The sequence below is a fragment of the Ascaphus truei genome, chromosome 2 (assembly GCF_040206685.1).
Source record: "Ascaphus truei isolate aAscTru1 chromosome 2, aAscTru1.hap1, whole genome shotgun sequence".
In the NCBI taxonomy this organism is placed as follows: domain Eukaryota; kingdom Metazoa; phylum Chordata; class Amphibia; order Anura; family Ascaphidae; genus Ascaphus; species Ascaphus truei.
This window is the reverse complement of record NC_134484.1, coordinates 62888486-62908080: the sequence shown is the minus strand read 5'-3', so window position 1 is coordinate 62908080 and position 19595 is coordinate 62888486. Positions and strand designations below refer to the sequence as shown.

The 19595-nt window shown below is 45.5% G+C and overlaps 1 long non-coding RNA gene across 2 annotated transcripts in view; it reads left to right on the top strand.

The window, feature by feature from the left end:
- Positions 1–18458, top strand: part of LOC142488510 (uncharacterized) — a 34322-nt gene extending 15864 nt beyond the window's left edge. Inside the window, exons 3-4 of one of the 2 annotated variants that reach the window (XR_012799458.1) lie at positions 4352–4481; positions 17947–18458. This is a non-coding gene — a long non-coding RNA (uncharacterized LOC142488510). Of the gene's footprint in view, positions 1–4342; positions 4482–17946 lie in introns of both variants that reach the window. The other variant, XR_012799457.1, reaches the window with a different exon arrangement.
- Positions 18459–19595: the final 1137 nt, after the last annotated feature.

The window sequence follows — 19595 nt, the reverse complement described above, 5'->3', positions numbered from 1 at the left end:
TGCTCTTCATATTTCTTTTCCCTAAACCTTTCTTGCATAAATTGAGATTGTGTATTAAACACGTCATCATTCGAACAGTTCCTCTTGACCCTTCGTATTTGACCATATGGTACATTTTGTAGCCATTTCGGGTGATGGCAACTGGAAGGTGTGATAAAGTTATTGATATCGACGTCTTTGAAGAAGGTTTGAGTACTAATCTCTCCCTCTTCTATGAGTACAGTCAGGTCCAGGAAGTTAACCCTTTCCCGACTGTACTCACAGTTGAATTTGAGGTTGAATAGGTTATCATTAAGATAGTTTATAAATCTTTTGAGACTTTCCTCGTCCCCTCTCCAAATAAAGAATATAACTTTGACAGCCTGTTCCAATGGGGTCAATATAACAAAGGGACGATTGCCCAATTTTACCAGACTCTATTGAAACAACACGAAGGGCAAACAAGCAAAAACATCTCAGAATGGGAACATCCCCTTTAGAGGACGAGGACTGGAAAGAAATTCACGAAAGGATAGCTAGAGCCTCTCGGTGCTCACTGATCAGAAAAACAAACTTGAAAGTCCTACACAGGTGGTATTATACACCAGCGCGACTCCACTCTTTCTTCCCGCTAACCTCCCCTATGTGCTGGCACAACTGTGGTCAAATAGGCACATTTAAACACATCTGGTGGTCCTGCCCTAAGTTAATCCTGTTTTGGGGTAGATCAGACGGCTAATAGAAGGGGTAACAGGTTTGGATTTACCCTGGAACATAGAAACAGTGCTCTTACTAAAACCTACCGAGGGACTAGAGAGTAAAATAGACTATCTGATAACACAGATCCTATCAGCAGCCAAAACACTAATCGCAAAACACTGGAAACAGAACGACCCCCCCCCCTATCACTGAGGTACTGAACAAGATAAATTAAGTTATATATTGACAATGGAGAGACTCACAAGTCTAATCCATGACAGGTACAATACCTTCCCGACAACATGGGATCTGTGGGAGACATACATTTGGAAGAGCCCAATCGGAACTACGAAATAAGGAGATTACCAACAGTTAAGCAGATTTAGACTTGATTAAGGATGTAACAAGTAAACTTGAATGTACGCTCCCTGCGTGGAGCCCATGATTGATGTCACCCTACTGCTCCCCTCCCCCTCCCCCCCCCACATACGCAACCTTTTTATTTTCTGTACCCACTCCCCCTTTCCTTTTTTTTTTCTTTGCCCCTTCTATGTTGTCATGTTCAGATTTGAAAAAATAAAAAATATAAGTTGAAAAAAAAATGCAGACAAAGGAGATGCTATAGTGGTGAAATCTGCACTTAATTATCAGAAAGAGGCCCTTAGATAGGTGGGAGATACAAGTTCCTGCATTAGATTGAAAAAGGACCCCACTATTGAGTTCACGGGTGAACTTAGTGAATTACTTAACATGGGTAGAATTTTACATGTACTAACTCATAAAGAGCATGAATGTGTGAATTGTTTTCACCCCATCATACCTGTGTTTCCCCATCTCCCAAAGATCCACAAATCGCTCAATTACCCCCCTGATCGACCCATTGTTTCGAGAATTGGTTCTTTGGGAGATGGTCTGTCACGGTATATACTGTAGATGGTTACCTTCAATCTTTGGTGACTAGTTTGTCTTCCCACATTCAAGACACTGCAGATTTACTTCTGTCTGTACAAGTCATAAAATGGGCCAAAAGCTAGAGATGGGTCAACATGGATGTCACATCTTTATACACAAACATTGAACATAATCACGGACTCACAGAGCAGAACACTTTTTAGCACGTTCTAATCTTTCTACTGTATTTCACTATGCACTTTTCTTTTAGAACCCATCTTGTTTTTACTCACACACAATTATTTTCTTTTTGATTTACCGTTTTATTTGCAAAGCAGGGGCACAGCCAGGGGTACTTCATTATAAATGTTATTCTCCACACTTTTATGTTCACCGTGATTTCATTTTTCTCCTTCTTTACATGTTCAGCCACTGCAGTGCTTGTTCATGTCATGTCGTTATTTGCTGTTTCATAGGGGCTTTGTGTTTTATCCCATTGAATTAAAGGGATAATTTGTCTTTGTGCCCTCTTATATAGAGATATGTTTCCACATGCCCTTTTAATAGGTACTTAGTGATTGCAGGAAGCGCTTTCGGAATATATAATCCATTAATGTTATTAGGTGACCTAATCATCTATCTTTTTTCCACAAAGAGTTATAAAATGAAAACATACTGTATAAATATTGCAGGGTAAGAGAAGTGGCTGCCGCTCACCTATTATATATACGTGAAGGTGTGTGGGAACTAGGGTGCATACGGGAAGAAACAATTTCTAGAGTACGGGGAAAGGTCACAGCAATGACCTAAAAGAATCCTATTTGCACTCACTAATTCCAAATGCTAGGCTAGGAAAGATTCAATCCTTGGAGTTGCCCCCATAGCCATACATAAACAATTTAAAATTATATTTATTGAACATATATGCAACAATACCTAATTAAAACACCACTATGTGGCTAAAATAAAGGGAAACGGAGGGATGTAGGGAACAAGTACTGGTATAGTTACCAGAGCAAGCTGAGACTCTTAATTTAAAACAGGACAGTAATATGGGGTATAATACCAAAACTCCCAAATTCGTATAGATTCTGGGTACAGGATATGACCTGAATGATAAACAGAGGAATTGGTAAGTGATTTAAGGTATCTGCAAAATAGTGAGCCCCATATGGTAGTGCTACTATGCAGCTATACAATAGTTGGGTGACGTCACTATATATAGTATACAGTAGAGGTCACTTGAGTACCACTGCACCCAAGATATATATCGCTCATACAGCTAATGTTTAAGATACAGCCCAGGTGTATTCCTGGTCACTGATGTATGTAGCCAAATAAGTACCTCTATGTCCTCAAATTACAAACAGGCGCGTCACTCACAGTCCCGTGACGTCGCTATTCCTCTATCTGAATACCACTATATACTCGGAGCTGTGTAAACAGTTAATGTGTAGCACTGCTTGTGTTTCAAGGCGACAGTGTTCTCACATCATAATCAGCTTCTGTTATACATCTCACATATTCATACGACCTGAGAGTCTCACAGACAGATTGCTCGCTTCCCGGGTCCCTGCGCTTCCAGATGACGTCACCGGAAGTGCGTCATCACGTACCGACGTACGTTTCACGCTCGTGGGCGCTTCGTCAGGGTAATGGGACTCCCATTTTTTTGGGGTGTTTGCAATAGGCACCAGTTATCTCATTCTCCGTGGAGAAGGCAAGCACTGCACAACTCGCGGCCCATAGAGCCTTGCGTTTTTATCATTAGCTAAGTGCGAACATTAAGTGCAATGTGTACGTAAGTAGTGTGCCAGTATATTACTAATTATGGTACCCACCTAACCTTTTAACCTTTTCAATTTGCACAGTGTTAAAGAGTCCTAACGTGATTGGTTCATTGCTATGACAAAGCAGTGGTTTGGACCTGTAGGCGATGCATGCAAAGGGGAAGACAGGAAACTTGCTTTGGCAAAAATATTGTAGGCTTTTATTCATCCGAAGTTTCACCCACATAAAATACAGACTTTTCCTAGGCAAAGTTCTGGTTTCCCATTGTACTGTATGAAAGTCCATATAATGTCTATAGACATCTATATACAGTAGATATCTGATAACAATGTCACACACGTGGTCTGTAAGCAGACAAGGGAGAGATAGAAACATCCCTTTCCTGCCTTTTAAACCCTTGCTACACTCAGCTGGTCCCGTTAGTAGTCCTGTCTTCCTCCAGGCAGAGATTAACCATTACCACCTGGCCAACACCCAACAGCTCCAGCTCTTGTTAACAGGCTTGATCTTGTTACAGCACCTCTTTGAGAGGTGCAGGCAGAGGCATTACACAGAAGCATTCTCACCGTCAGCATAAGTAACCACGATGTACCTCAGGCTCAACTGAGTCTTTATCATAATCTAATTGAATTAGTGTCTGCCCTTATTGTTATTTTCTTTATCATGACAAAGAAAATTAATAAAGGCTTTAGCAACAAAATTGTTGTTATGCGAATAAAAGAAAAAACTGCTGTATGAGACAAGTTCACCAGTGGCTTCTCCAGTGTGGTGTGATCGTGTCTCTGCATGCTATAGTTACCATGCTAATGGAGGAAGAAGAGAAAGAAATATCACTCTGCAAAAAGTAAATACTGTATTACTAATTTGTATTACTGTATTACCAACTGAAAGGTTTTTAACATCAGTGAGGGGGTTTATAGGCTGATTTCCTTTGCACATTTTGCTAGGCATTTCAGCTTATCTTGGTGTTTTTACTGTACAGTATCTGCAGGATTGTCAAGAATCTAGTGGATGAACTAAATTAAGAGGATGAAGAGCGTTGTGCCAGGGAGATTAAAGCAATTTTCCAAAGTCAGCATGGCTTAATCTCGAAGAGCAGTATCCAAACAATTTGAACAGAGGTGAGATGGAAATTTGAATTCAGCAGGTAATATACTGCATTGATGTTAATTTGATCCTCTTTCCTGTTTCACATTAACTGTGCTCTATACAATGGAACATAAAGTTGATAATATTCACAGTTTTTTTTAATAAGGAACAAAAACTTGGCTAAACAAGAAAAAAGAAACCCCTACAATATCGCACTCACCCTGTCCGTGTGGGTTAATAATACGCAATTTTCTTTATCCCTGCAGACTCGGACAGACGCTAGGTCATACTGAAGTGGTTCTAGATATTACAGGAGCCAAATTCACCTGCCAGCAAGGAATTTAGGTAAAGCAAATGTAATAGATTGTGGACAACATTAATAAATGAATAATTCATTAATATTAATGTTGTCCACGGGATAAAGAAATGTGCTTATTAGCGCACACAGACAGTGCTTATCCTAGTGTTAGGGTTAATCCCTGCAACATAGACCTTTGCAGACTGACTTGGTATTGTAGCTATTAAGTCTGCTTCCATCATTTTTAAGCTTGGCTTTTTCTGAAGTCAACTTAACTATCACTATATCTGCTATTTACCCGCTACACTATCTTAGTTTACAGCTCAGTACTAGGATAATTATACCAGTCATATAACTACGAACTGTTTAGAGCTCTGTAACTTCGACCGATTATCATTTAATCCTATTTTATTATATACCCTCTATGTGATGTTTGTCCGTGATATTTGTTGTCTACCGATTATTTTACAATGTAACAGGACTTTACCAATAAAGGTTATGTTTCAATTAATTAACTTTACCTTATTACTTAGGGTGAGTGCTATATTATAGGGGTTGTTTTTTTCTTGCTTAGGCAAATTTCCGTTCCTACCTGGCCCTTTACCCCTGGCACCGCCACTACTACTAGCCTGTAGCAAGAGCTTCCCTCTCATATTGAGTTTTTTAATAAGCTAAGTGCAGTTCATCAATGCGACTAGTAGTCTCGCCAGTTGATAATATTTAACAGTTATCTAATTAATGACAGTTATCAAGTTATTTACAGAAATTGTACAGATCTGCAGTGCTATACAAACTCAGACTTTTAACGACCCAGCGGATATGCAGGTTTTTCACTCACTAAGCTTGTAAAGCAAGGGAGGGGTATTACTGCTTTTAAGCACCTGCCCATTACAGAAGTGCTGGTCATTCGCAGCAATCTAATTAGGTGAAGAAATATATCTCTTTTGTTTTGCTGGAGGTTTTCGTGGCAGTGCACCTTCCATGACCCCCCCCCCCCCCCCCCCACACACACACACATTATGTCTAGTAAACTATGAACTTCCATTTAAGAAAATCTATAAAAAGGTAATTGGAAGAGAAAGTTAAAGTCAGCCGGCTATGCCCCTAGCTAGCACTTCTGAAACTAAGATGGATAATGTGTGGATGCATAACATTGAGATTGTTAATGAAGCTGTCAGTTCTATTGAAAAAGAAATAAAACAGTCCCAACACCACCTACACCAATGCCAGCTACATCTGCCAGAGCCAACAACATGCCCACCACTGTTAAGTTATTTTTAAAGGGCTTATACTTGCCACAGACAAAAAAAAGCAAATTCAATCACACATACTCCATTTAATAGTCACTCGTTTCCTAACTCGGTGTCGGAATGGGAAGAGCATTTTGGTTGCAGCTAGAAAAATAGGTGCTAATCATACATAGCGCGCAATACCCTAAGCTGCAGGAGCAAAACAACCTACCTTGTCACCAGCAAAAATAGAGGTGCCTACATGCTGGAATTCCACCTTATATATGCTTTAGTGCCACCCATGAGCAGCAAAAGGTTGTCAATGATTTTGACATGGAGATTGCAAGCCAGCTACGGGGTGGGCTCTTTCTGCGGCATAGACAATAGTATATGACAGGAAAGCTGTGCAGGCTACAGAGGCCCTTTGAGGAAACAACCGTTTTGGTGAGCAGTGATGAAGCTGGCATACGTTAGATCATCCCTCTAATATTCCCCCTCGAAAAAGCATGAATCGATATGCAGCATAATAATGGCGACAATGATTATGAAAATTATGATAGTCAAGTTCATCCTCGCATGTTCTGTCCACAGTTCCCTTGCATGTCCACCGGATATGCTACTGCTCCTGCTTTGACTGGGATTGCCCTCTCCTGTTTCCTCTTGCTCTCTATTAGTATCCTCTCTGCACCTGTCTCCTGGCTGTTTTTCTGTCTTTATTAGTTTACTGCTCTGTTTACAATGCAACTTCGTTGCCTGCCCTAACCTCTGCGAGTGACCTCAACGATGCCCCTTCCCTGCCTGCCTCTGACCTCTGCCCATTACCCCGACAACGCTCCTTTTCTGCCTGTCCTAAACCCAGCTAGTTACCCCGTTCTTGCCTTCACTCCTTGCCTACTGTACCTTCCACTGAGATCCATCCTGCACCTGACACCTAGGGTTTGTGATAATAATAATGATATATGTTGGAAATTGCTTGAATGCCTGGTGAATGACCACTGTTGTCAGTATGAAACAGAGTGAGGAATACATTCAGGCTACAATTTTAGACCTAAGATTCAAAGACAGAATTAAATACTTTTTTTTCGCCCATGGGGAAGAGACTGTGGCTCATTGCAAGGAAAATCTAATTGGTTGATTGTATCCAGGCACAGTTGGAAAAGGAGGAAAGGCAGAGAGAGGAGGCCTATGAAGGTACTCAGGGGTCAGCCTCAGTTGACATACATTCCACACCAAAACTAAAAACAAAACGGCAGTCATCATCACCGCTTCCTTGTTCACAGGCCTCAAATCAAGTGGTTTTTGGTAGTGCTGGTGGTCGTAGGGGTAATGGTGATGGTGGTGTTGACAGTAACAGCAGAAGAAGTCCTGGCCCATCCCAATGGCACAGGCTCCATGGGACGGCACTAGTGCAGACCCCTCTAATAGTACTAGTGCTATGAACATGGTAGAGGCGTACAGTATATAGTTTGGTGATAGTTCATTCCTGCATCCTGAATCTGATGCTCTTGAACACTTTGCTGCTAAAACCAAAACATGGCCTCCTCTTGCCATGGTGGCACTGCAAGTGTGTTATCAGAGAGAGTGTTTAGTGCAGCTTGTGCAATTCTAATCGACCGGTGGACAAAACTGTCCCATGGCAGTATGGAAAGGCTCCATTTTATCAAGATGAATACACATCTGTTTCCTCCCAAATATAAAGTCGCTGCGCCCAGCATTCAAGAGGCTATGGTCTTGGACAGAACAGCTATCTAGCAGATTATTTAACATTTCAGCCAGCGCTATAGCTGCACTTTAAAAAATACCATGCAATAATAGCTGTCTACATGGCTGTGTGAGTGTCACTCACCATTATAAGTGCCCTGGGCCACCATTACCTGTATGGCAGAGATGTTGTCAATAAGCACAACTACTACCAGCATTCCTGGTAATGTACAGGTTAATAAAAGCTTCAATCAGACTTAGAACTATGCAACTAATTTGGTCAGATTTATTATAAATCATTCTTCCTGGTAATGCACAGGTTATTAAGAATTTATATTAGTGTTAGGGACCCTTGAGATGTGGTCTGCCATGTAGTGGCTCAGGGGCTTACAACAATTTGGCCAAAATGTTAAACTAAAAGACCATTTTATTTAATAGATGTCTATACATGTATATTTAGGCACTGTACCATGTATAAAGTTATGATTGTTATTGTTGAAGTTATAAATGATGCATTCATGTTTTCTTTTCTTGCTTGTGTTTTCTTATATTTATTTATTTTAATTCCTATGTTCCCTATTATTTTTTTATTTTGATTTTTGTATATTTATATATTGTTTTATGCTTGCTTATGCTTTATATGTTTTTTTTGGTTATTTGTTCACATTATACATTTGTTTCTCCTTGTGTGATTGTAAGGATCTGGGAGTCACGCCGCCCTCGGCGTGCTCTTCACTCACCTGCAGCTCCGCCGGGTCCCCCCGCGGCACGCAGGCAGCCTCTCTCCGGAACGCCGTTCACAGCTCCACTCCTCTTCTACTGTTGGGCCGACGGCTACGCCCGGTCACGCGCCCGCAAGCGCAGCTACACGGAGGCGCGGCCACACGGAGCCGCACCAACCCCTTAAAGGCACAGCACCTCAAACCATTGCTGCAATCAAATGCAGTCTTACTACTGGGCTTTATGGCTCATCCCCTGGGACTCATTCTGGACCTATCCCTGCCGTAGCCTGGCCCTTCCACACACCCCCACCTTGCTGCGCTGCCATTGGACCCTCTCTCCTATATATACCTTACAGTGTCACTGACTCGTTGGCTGAGCATAGAACCAGTTGTTCTCATCACTCTCTGCCTCCCTAGTCCTGTCTTGTCCTGTCTTGTTTTGCAGTCTTCCTCGTGTACCGAACCGGCTTCCGCTACGTCTACCCGCACCTCTTGCATCCCGAACTCGGCATACGGCAACACGACTCTCCGCACCTCTGGCATCCCGATCCCGGCAAACGGTAAACGACAACGTCCCTCTCTCTAACCCCGGACTTGGCAAACAGCACCCTCTACCATCCGTACCTCTCCTGCCCCGATTCGGACTTCCAGACCACTCTACTCTCAAGACGTGCCCTCGTGGCTGTGGGTGGCGTTATATCCTATCACACCTCAGCACCACGGTCCCGTCTCGTTTGTGGTGAGCACTCCCTGACATTATGCTCAGCCCTACAAACATGGACCCCGCTGAGGTGGAGCGCACTTTAAATGCCCATACAAATCTCTTCACCAGGCTAGAGACTTATCTGGAACAAGCGGATAGGCGAATGGATACGTTACAGCAATGCGTTCATTCCCTTACCATTCAAGTCCGAACTCTCAGTCGGCAACCCTCACCCGTGGCTTCCACAGCTTCCGCAACCGCCTTTCCAGCACCTCCGTTTGCTTTGAAACCTCGTATTACGGCCCCCAAACACTATGCCGGGGATCCCCAAGGATGTAGGGGCTTCCTTAACCAATGCCTCATCCAATTTCGACTCTCGCCCTCTCGTTTTGTCTCTTCCATCTCCAGGGTCGGCTATTTCGTGGCTCTTCTCATCGATGAGGCATTGGCATGGGCTTCTCTCATCTGGGAACAACAAGGTCCTCTCACACAGGACATCAATCTCTTCGTCGAGGAGTTCCGAAGAGTCTTCGACACCCCTGCTAGGCAATTAACGGCAGCATCGTCTCTTCATCACATAACCCAGGGAGATCAACCCGTCGCCCGGTACGCCGTAGAGTTCCGCACACTTGCTGCTGAGACGGGATGGAATAATGAAGCTCTATCTTCAGCGTTTTGGCAAGGTCTGTCGGAATCCCTAAAGGATGAGCTCGCAGCGCGGGAACGTCCCACTGACTTAGAGGATTTGATCAGGCTGTGTGTTCGAGTGGACCAGCGTCTGCAGGAGCGGAGAAATGAACGTTCTCGTTACCGTCAACGGGTTTCAAGGCATCTTGCTCCATCGTTCATGGCGCCTACACCCCCTTCCGGAGACGTCCCGGAACCAATGCAGTTGGGAGGTAACAAGCTGTCTGCTGCCGAAAAACAACGTCGGCGCAATGCCGGTCTCTGCATGTACTGTGGCAATTCCGGTCACATATTACCCCAGTGTCCCCACAAGCCGGGAAACGCCAACTCCCAATGAAATCCTGGAGAGTTTCGTTGGGAATACTGACACTTTCTCCCATCGTCAAAGACGTCCTTCCCACCAGGATAATGTTGCCTATAACACTGTCTGGAGAGGGGTTTCACACTCAAGCACGGGCGTTCATTGATTCCAGTTCTGCAGGCAATTTCATCGATGAGACTTTTGCTAGACGGAACAATATTCCATTTATCAGTAAAAAGACGCCAGTAGGTCTGGAGGCAATTGGCGGTCGACCTCCACAGCCGGCATTCATCACGCTCCAGACGGTGCCTCTCCTACTGCAGTACATCGACGTTCATACGGAGATCATTACCCTCGATGTTATCCACACTCCCTCGGTTGAGCTGATTTTGGGCCTTCCTTGGCTTCAACTCCATAATCCTCGCATCGACTGGACGGATCGGGAACCCATCCAGTGGGGTGCTCCTTGTGCCAAGACATGTACCAGGATTTTCCAGAAGATTGTTGGGTTGTCTACCCTGCCAGAGAAGGTCGACTCCCTACCTTCTGTGTACTGGAATTCCGTGATGTGTTCGATAAAGCACGTTCCGAGATTCTACCTCCGCACCGTTCTTTCGACTGTCCTATTGACCTACTACCCGGGGCACCTCTTCCCAGAGGACGATCCTATCCTCTCTCTCTCCCAGAGACTAAAGCCATGAACACTTACATTGCTGAGAATTTAGAGAGGGGTTTCATCCGAAAGTCTTCTTCTCCAGTCGGAGCAGGCTTCTTTTTTGTCAGAAAGAAGAACGGTTCTCTTCGTCCATGCATAGACTACCGGGGTTTGAATAACATCACACGCAAGAACCGCTACCCACTGCCCTTGATACCGGAACTCTTCGACCGTCTTCAGGGAGCAACTATCTTTTCTAAATTGGATTTAAGAGGTGCCTACAATTTAGTAAGGATACATGAGGGGGACGAATGGAAGACTGCTTTTAACACCCATGATGGCCACAATGAATACCTAGTCATGCCATCTGGCTTGTGCAACGCACCAGCAGTTTTCCAGGATTTCGTCAATGAGATTTTTCGGGACATTCTTAACACATTTCTTATCGTCTACCTAGATGACATCCTTTTCTAAGTCCCCTCAAGAACACATCAAACACGTTCAACAAGTGCTGTTACGCCTCCGGGAGAACCATCTCTTTGCGAAGTTGGAGAAATGTCAGTTCCATCTCAAGTCTGTGGCTTTTTTGGGATACGTTATCTCTGACTCTGGATTCAATATGGATCCAGAGAAACTTAAGGTTATTTTGGACTGGCCCCGTCCGACCACTCTCCAAGCCGTGCAACGCTTTCTAGGTTTTGCAAACTATTATCGACGCTTCATTCACAATTTTTCTTCCACGGTGTCTCCCATAACTGCTCTCACGAAGAAGGGTGCAGATCCTTCATCATGGTCTGAGACCGCCATACGGGCATTTAATCTTATGAATAAGGCTTTGTGTCTGCCCCTATCCTCACCCACCCAGATCCCAAACTTCCATTTACCTTGGAGGTAGATGCTTCTGACATCGGGGCTGGGGCTGTTTTATCCCAAAGGACCTCTCCCTTAGCCAGACTACACCCATGTGCCTTCTTCTCGAAGAAATTTTCGTCCGCAGAACGGAATTACGATGTCGGGAACCGGGAGCTTTTGGCGATCAAGTTGGCATTAGAAGAGTGGAGACACTTCTTAGAGGGTACGGAGACACCTATAACCATACTCACAGACCATAAGAACCTTCTCTACTTAGAAGGGGCACGTTGTTTGAGCTCTCGACAAGCCCGCTGGGCACTATTTTTTTCACGATTCAATTTTCTTATCTCCTTTATTCCCGGCTCCAAAAATCTAAAGGCGGACGCTCTGTCTCGACAGTTCCTGGCAGAGGACAAGTCTGAAGAACAGCTAGAGACGATTATTCCCTCTAGATGTATTCTGTCCGCCAACTCCTTTGATATTTTGGACAAGATTTTATCCGAGCAATCACAAGCTCCGAGGGGGCTCAAGGTCCCGGAGGGAAGACTCTACACGGCACCCCAACACCGCAAAAGGGTTCTCGAGTGGTGCCATTCCTCTAAATCAGCAGGACATCCAGGGATACGGAAAACCAACGACCTTGTTCAACGTACCTTCTGGTGGCCAGAGAGGGCTAAGGATGTGGAGGAGTTTTTTTAAAGCGTGTGGCATGTGCGTTCGCAACAAAGTACCCCGGGTCAGACCAGCAGGCTTTCCTCTTCCCTTACCCATTCCAGACCGTCCCTGGACCCATATTTCTATGGACTTCATTGTAGAGATCTCAGACTCCAAAGGAAAGAATACGATTCTTGTGGTAATTGATCGTTTTTCCAAACAGACGCACCTTGTCCCCTTGAGGGGTCTTCCAAATTCCTCCAGGCTTGCGGATGTTTTCATCCAGGAGATTTTTCGTCTTCACGGAGTACCTTCAACCATCGTCTCTGATCGTGGGTCCCAATTTGTGTCAAGATTTTGGCAAGCCTTTTCCTGAAGAATGGGTATTTCACTTCAATTCTCCTCGGGATACCACCCACAGACCAATGGGCAGACGGAGAGGGCCAACCAAAACCTGGAACAATACCTTCGGTGTTTCATAACCGATACACAGGATGATTGGGTGGATCTACTTCCTTGGGCTGAGTTTGCTCTTAACTCCCTTCGCAATGACTCCACTCAAGAATCTCCCTTCTTCATAAATTGTGGCTTTCATCCTTCCCGTCTACCCTTCTCCCCTCTATCCTCAGGAGTACCAGCGGTTGACAAGCGCATCTCCCGGCTGAAAGACTTATGGACGAGGATTCAGGAGAACTTAAAGGTGGCTACAGGGAAACAGAAACTCCAGGCAGACCGTCTTCGACGCCCGGTTCCGGAATTCGTCCCAGGAGACAGGGTTTGGCTTTCTTCCAGGAATATCCGACTAAAGGTTCCTACCATGAAGCTAGCACTGTATTTCAGAGTAGATCCCAAAAGGATCAAAAAAGGCTCCCTCATATATCGAGCACTCAATGTTAGGGTACTATAGTGAGACTTACAATAGTCTATCAGTATCAATACCTTTAGGTGGGACAAAATGTGGCCCTTCTCAACCGGATAAGCTCAGAAAAAATAATAAAATTTTATTAGGTAATTACAATTGATCAGGATTAAAAACACATATAAAGCATTCAAACATTAAAAAACCCCATACTGAAGTGGTTAGGTGAGCTAGCGATGAATCAATTTGGTATATTAGTGTAGTTGCTCACCACAGACGTCTAATTAGCGAATATAACTGTTAGTGGACAAGCAGGTAAGTATTATCTTTCAAACTTATATGATGGAGGGAGGGGTATCAGAGGTGTAGTCTGTATAACTATGTTATCAGGTATTAGCATATGTTATGTAAGTTATCCCCTGCCCTAGGGTACAATGCACCATATATGCTGAGTTTGGCTTCAGAGGGACAGAACAGATGAGGGATAAATACTCATATTGTATTTCTGTTTTCGCTAAGAGGTCTGTGTGGTCTCGCCGCAGATTGTACTGGCTCAGTATTGTGTCAAATGACACTATATGTTTCAAAACTGGCGGCTTGGGATACACAGTGTATCCTATATATTGACTCTGGGATACAGTCACCACATAGATAACATAGGTATATGCGAGGGGGCTCCGTATTCAAGGAGACCGATACATCAATATTGCAGATTCTTAAATCTCCCATATAATGTTAAATGGTAAGCTGGACGCCTCCACCGCGGGCAAAACCACCTTAAACACGCATATAATTCGCTGGGTGTCCTGTCTCAATACAAGCCTGTCTTCCAAACACTGCTGTCTCTGCTCGCAGACGCTGCCACTTCTGATGACGTCACACGTGACGTCACCACGTCCCGATGATCGTTTCGCGTAGACTGACACGCTTCTTCAAGGGGAAGAAGAAGCGTGTCAGTCTACGCGAAACGATCGTCGGGACGTGGTGACGTCACGTGTGACGTCATCAGAAGTGGCAGCGTCTGCGAGCACAGACAGCAGTGTTTGGAAGACAGGCTTGTATTGAGACAGGACACCCAGCGAATTATATGCGTGTTTAAGGTGGTTTTGCCCGCGGTGGGGGCGTCCAGCTTACCATTTAACATTATATAGGAGATTTAAGAATCTGCAATATTGATGTATCGTTCTCCTTGAATACGGAGCCCCCTCGCATATACCTATGTTATCTATGTGGTGACTGTATCCCAGAGTCAATATATAGGATACACTGTGTATCCCAAGCCGCCAGTTTTGAAACATATAGTGTCATTTGACACAATACTGAGCCAGTACAATCTGCGGCGAGACCACACAGACCTCTTAGGGAAAACAGAAATACTATATGAGTATTTATCCCTCATCTGTTCTGTCCCTCTGAAGCCAAACTCAGCATATATGGTGCATTGTACCCTAGGGCAGGGGATAACTTACATAACATATGCTAATACCTGATAACATAGTTATACAGACTACACCTCTGATACCCTTCCCTCCATCATATAAGTTTGAAAGATAATACTTACCTGCTTGTCCACTAACAGTTATATTCGCTAATTAGACGTCTGTGGTGAGCAACTACACTAATATACCAAATTGATTCATCGCTAGCTCACCTAACCACTTCAGTATGGGGTTTTTTAATGTTTGAATGCTTTATATGTGTTTTTAATCCTGATCAATTGTAATTACCTAATAAAATTTTATTATTTTTTCTGAGCTTATCCGGTTGAGAAGGGCCACATTTTGTCCCACCTAAAGGTATTGATACCGATAGACTATTGTAAGTCTCACTATAGTACCCTAACATTGAGTGCTCGATATATGAGGGAGCCTTTTTTGATCCTTTTGGGATCTACTCTGAAATACATTCCTTTTTCCCTTAGAGCACCTGTTACATATCGCATATAAGTACAAATATAACACACACGGATGAGCGGTTTATTTACCCTTTCCCATGAAGCTAGCACCTAAGTTCCTCGGTCCCTTTCCTGTGGTCAAGAGGATTAATCCTGTGGCTTATCGTCTGCGCCTTCCACCCTCGATGAAGATTCCTTCAGTCTTTCATGTTTCTTTGCTTAAACCAGCATTCCAGAGTCCTCGCTTTTCTAAGACCACGTCTCCTCCACTTCCTCTTCTGATCCAAGGTCAACAGGAGTACGAGGTTCAGTTTATCCTGGATTCTAGGATTTCCAGAGGAGGAGTACAATACCTGGTCCACTGGAGGGGGTTTGGACCAGAGGAACGTTCCTGGATTCCCCACCGGGATCTTCACACGCCTCGACTCGTCCAGGCTTTCCATCGTTAGAATCCCTCCAAGCCATGTCATGGACGCCTGGAGGTCGCCCCTGAAGGGGGGGGTACTGTAAGGGTCTGGGAGTCACGCCGCCCTTGGCGTGCTCTTCACTCACCTGCAGCTCTGCCGGGTCCCCCCGCGGCACGCAGGCAGCCTCTCTCTGGAACGCCGTTCACAGCTCCACGTGGGCGCGCGCGCACGCCAATGCTCCTCTTCTACTGTTGGGCCGACGGCTACGCCCGGTCATGCACCTGCAAGAGCAGCTACACGGAGGCGCGGCCACACGGAGCCGCACCAACCCCTTAAAGGCACAGCACCTCAAACCATTTCTGCAATCAAATGCAGTCTTACTACTGGGCTTTATGGCTCCTCCCCTGGGACTCATTCTGGACCTATCCCTGCCGTAGCCTGGCCCTTCCACACACCACCACCTTGCTGCGCTGCCATTGGACCCTCTCTCCTATATATACCTTACAGTGTCACTGACTCGTTGGCTGAGCATAGAACCAGTTGATCTCATCACTCTCTGCCTCCCTCGTCCTGTCTTGTCCTGTCTTGTTTTGCAGTCTTCCTCGTGTACCGAACCGGCTTCCGCTACGTCTACCCGCACCTCTGGCATCCCAAACTCGGCATACGGCAACACGACTCTCCGCACCTCTGGCATCCCGATCCCGGCAAACGGTAAACTGACAACGTCCCTCTCTCTAACCCCGGACTTGGCAAACAGCACCCTCTACCATCCGTACCTCTCCTGCCCCGATTCGGACTTCCAGACCACTCTACTCTCAAGACGTGCCCTCGTGGCTGTGGGTGGCGTTATATCCTATCCCACCTCAGCACCGCGGTCCCGTCTCGTTTGTGGTGAGCACTCCCTGACAGTGATAGACCCCCTATTCCATCTGTGCTTTAATGGTCCATTACCTGTTTTTTTCCATCTATACTATGATTGATTGTGATGTGAGCACACCTGGTTCAGGGGGTTGTCTGCTACTTAAGGAGTTTTACTCACAAGCCGGGTTACTCTTCGATAAAGCGCCTGTCAGGCTAGAAACGCGTCAGAGGACCCTGCATCTGTCTGCTCTCATGTTTATTTAATAATAAATTATTTTTTATTGGCCATTTGCCTCTAGCCCTATCCTTGCTGTGATCAGCCTTTTCTTCGGATCTCTTGCCAGTATCTAAGCAGCCATGTTTAAATCTCCCCCGTCACTTGACCGGGACATTTAAATGCATAGGAGATACGGCACCCCGGACCTGAAATGAATGCAGTTCAGCTCCAGAGACCCCCTGCTACAGTACACTGTTATTAAAATTTTATTAAAAAAACTGCGCGATTGCCTGTGAGAGCTGTTCAGGGCGATGCAGCTCTTTGTGCATCTCTCTCTGTGAGATATTGGTTCTGTAGAAAAACAACTTACAGATGTAGCGGCCGTTATCCAATCATTTCGCAGGTTGAATTTCTTGGTACACCCGGTCTTGGTGCGTGACTCCTTGACATTTTCACGCGTTAAGACGCAAGTTTACTAGTGTTTTGATAGAGTGCAGAAAATTGAATTTTAGCGTTGTCTGCAATACCATCGAGAAACTCAAGTGGGCGATCGTGAGTTGTCTTAAAAATCTAATTGCAATGCTACCTGTCTTATATTCCCGTATAGTACTTCAAGTGTGTGTAATTGTAATTTGAAGATTAAAAATATGAACACACACAACAAAAAGTATTTGTAACGAATTAAATGTTTTATTTGTACAGGATAATACAGTTAAAATTAATACTATAAAATACAAGGTCGCCTCTTCTTCTGAATGTAAAATGTGTATTCCGCGCATGCGTGTATGTCAAAATGAAACATTGTTGAAATGCATGTCATCACATTTCTGCGCATGCGTGTCATTATGTAACCTTGTTCAGAATTAAATTACTGAACAATAAGATCCTCATGGAGTTGCTTGATATCTGCTGTACAGTAGTACAGTACTGCTGTTATTGTATCTAAATAGTAAAAACAACTTTTATTTTCTAGATTTATATAGTATACTGTACATACTGTATACTGTACAGTATATCAATGACCTCCAGGGAAGAGCCCTTTTATGCCTCAAAAGGCCATTGATGCTGTCTTTCACGGTTCTCACAAGAAGACTGGTAACATTAAAATAGCACTTCACTTCATCCATAATTGTTGCAGGCAGACCCTTCTTGTAGTTATTGCCTAGTTATTGCCTTCATAACGGAAATTTGGCTCCACTAGCTGTACATCTCAAAACGGACGTGGTGTTTAAAGATGAACTAGGCATATTTCTGAGGTTGACCACCACATCTGATCTTGTATTTCTCCTGGACGCTCTGGGGCAGGTTGTTCAGCAAGATGTCTGGGAGCTGTACAATCCTGGGTGCTGGACCAGATGTGCTTCTTGCAGCGGGCGGGGGTAGATTGTATATTTCATGTATTTGTTTTGAATTATTTTGGGGCCTAACAAATTGTTCTCTTTTCCTTTGAACTGTAGGTCGGCAAAGTGTCTGGTGGACGGAATCAGCGAGGCTAATGATAAGCGCTGTGCAGCAACAGTCAAGATAGTTCTAGAGAACAGTCACAATATCACAGCATCTGAGACCAGCTTCAGGGTGATGAGATGCCAATTGGGATGGACATGCGTGTGTGGAAAATGAATGATCCTTAACCATTTGGAAGCCCCTTGAGAAAGTCGCCGTTTGGTGACGAAACGCGTCAGGGAACGTCTACGCGTCATCACGTCATTACGACTCCACGCATGCACACAAGGAGGCCGCCTTGAGCGCGAGTCAGTATTGTGGCCATTGAAGTGTTGGAGGCAATCTCTGGGACCCTAACAGATCAACCTTTCCAGTTGTGACATCTCCGGTTTTCTGGTAGCAGTTCCACAGCACTGGGGGAGCCTCGATCTGTGGACTTCTGTTGCAGACAAGCCGGATGGTGGTGATATTATCACAAATTGCTTCAATTGGTTTATATCTTGTGAGTGTATTTCTTCACCCCCACCCCTCCCCTCCCTTTACAATTAAATGTACTCTATTATGCTATGGGGCGTGCGCTCTCGCCTCTTTGTTTCTTATATATATATATATATATATATATAGATGTAGCCAGGTCCCCCTCCTTTGTCCCCCTCGCGCACTCACCCCCTCCTTCCCCGTTGCGCGCGTGGTTGTATTGCGGCCGGTTGCTAGGGAAGCGGATCGGGCGGTTGCCGGGGACGCGAGCGGCGAGCAGGCCGGTTGCCGGGGACGCGATCGGGCCGTCGCTAAGGCCGCGATCGCGTTGCCACCGGCCCGGCGGCTAGCGGAGCAGGGCGCCGCCATGACAGGTAGCTCGCGCATGCGCAGGAGGCCAGCTAGCGCGGGAGGCTCCAGATAGCTCGCGCATGCGCGAGAATAGACGGCCAGCCCCCAGGGTGCATGGGGGCAGAGACACCTGACGCCAGGGAGCCAATCAGAAGGCCAGATTCCCCTGCCAGCAAGGAGATACATTTCGCGGGGTTTTGCAGCCACGCACTCACTCAGGATCCGGACCAGCTAGGGGTAGGAGGTGGATGCAGGGGTGAGTGACCCTCTGCATTAGGCCAGCAGCCCCCAAGGTCCCAGTTAGGTCCTGAGCCATCTATTAGCTTGTGGAGCTTAGGGACAGGCCCTAGATAGGGACACTGCCCCATTTATTGGTTGAATAGACAGGGACACAGTGTTGAAGCCGTGCGGCCCTGTGAGGTGGGTTCTGGGCTCAGAACACCACCCAAGACCCTGCGACAAGGAGTGACATTGTCGCGCTGGACTTTCAACCCACGCGGTGTGGAGGACCCCGTCGGATCGTGTGGATTTATATCGCGGTACCCGTGGCTGGAGCCCGGGCAGGTAACCTGCATCTCACGTGCACCAACCAGGCCTATCACCAAACATAGTGGCTGCGCAGTCACACATACACATGTACAGTGGTATTTGACTTCGAGAACACGAGACATTTGGGTGGGGGTTACTGGACACAGGGTGGGGTCACATTGTGGGTGGTTAGCGTCCGCCGTGACGCCTAGAGGTGATAGCGTCCGCCGTGACGCCTAGAGGTGATAGCGTCCGCCGTGACGCCTAAAGGTGGTAGCGTCCGCCGTGACGCATAGTGTGGTTAGCG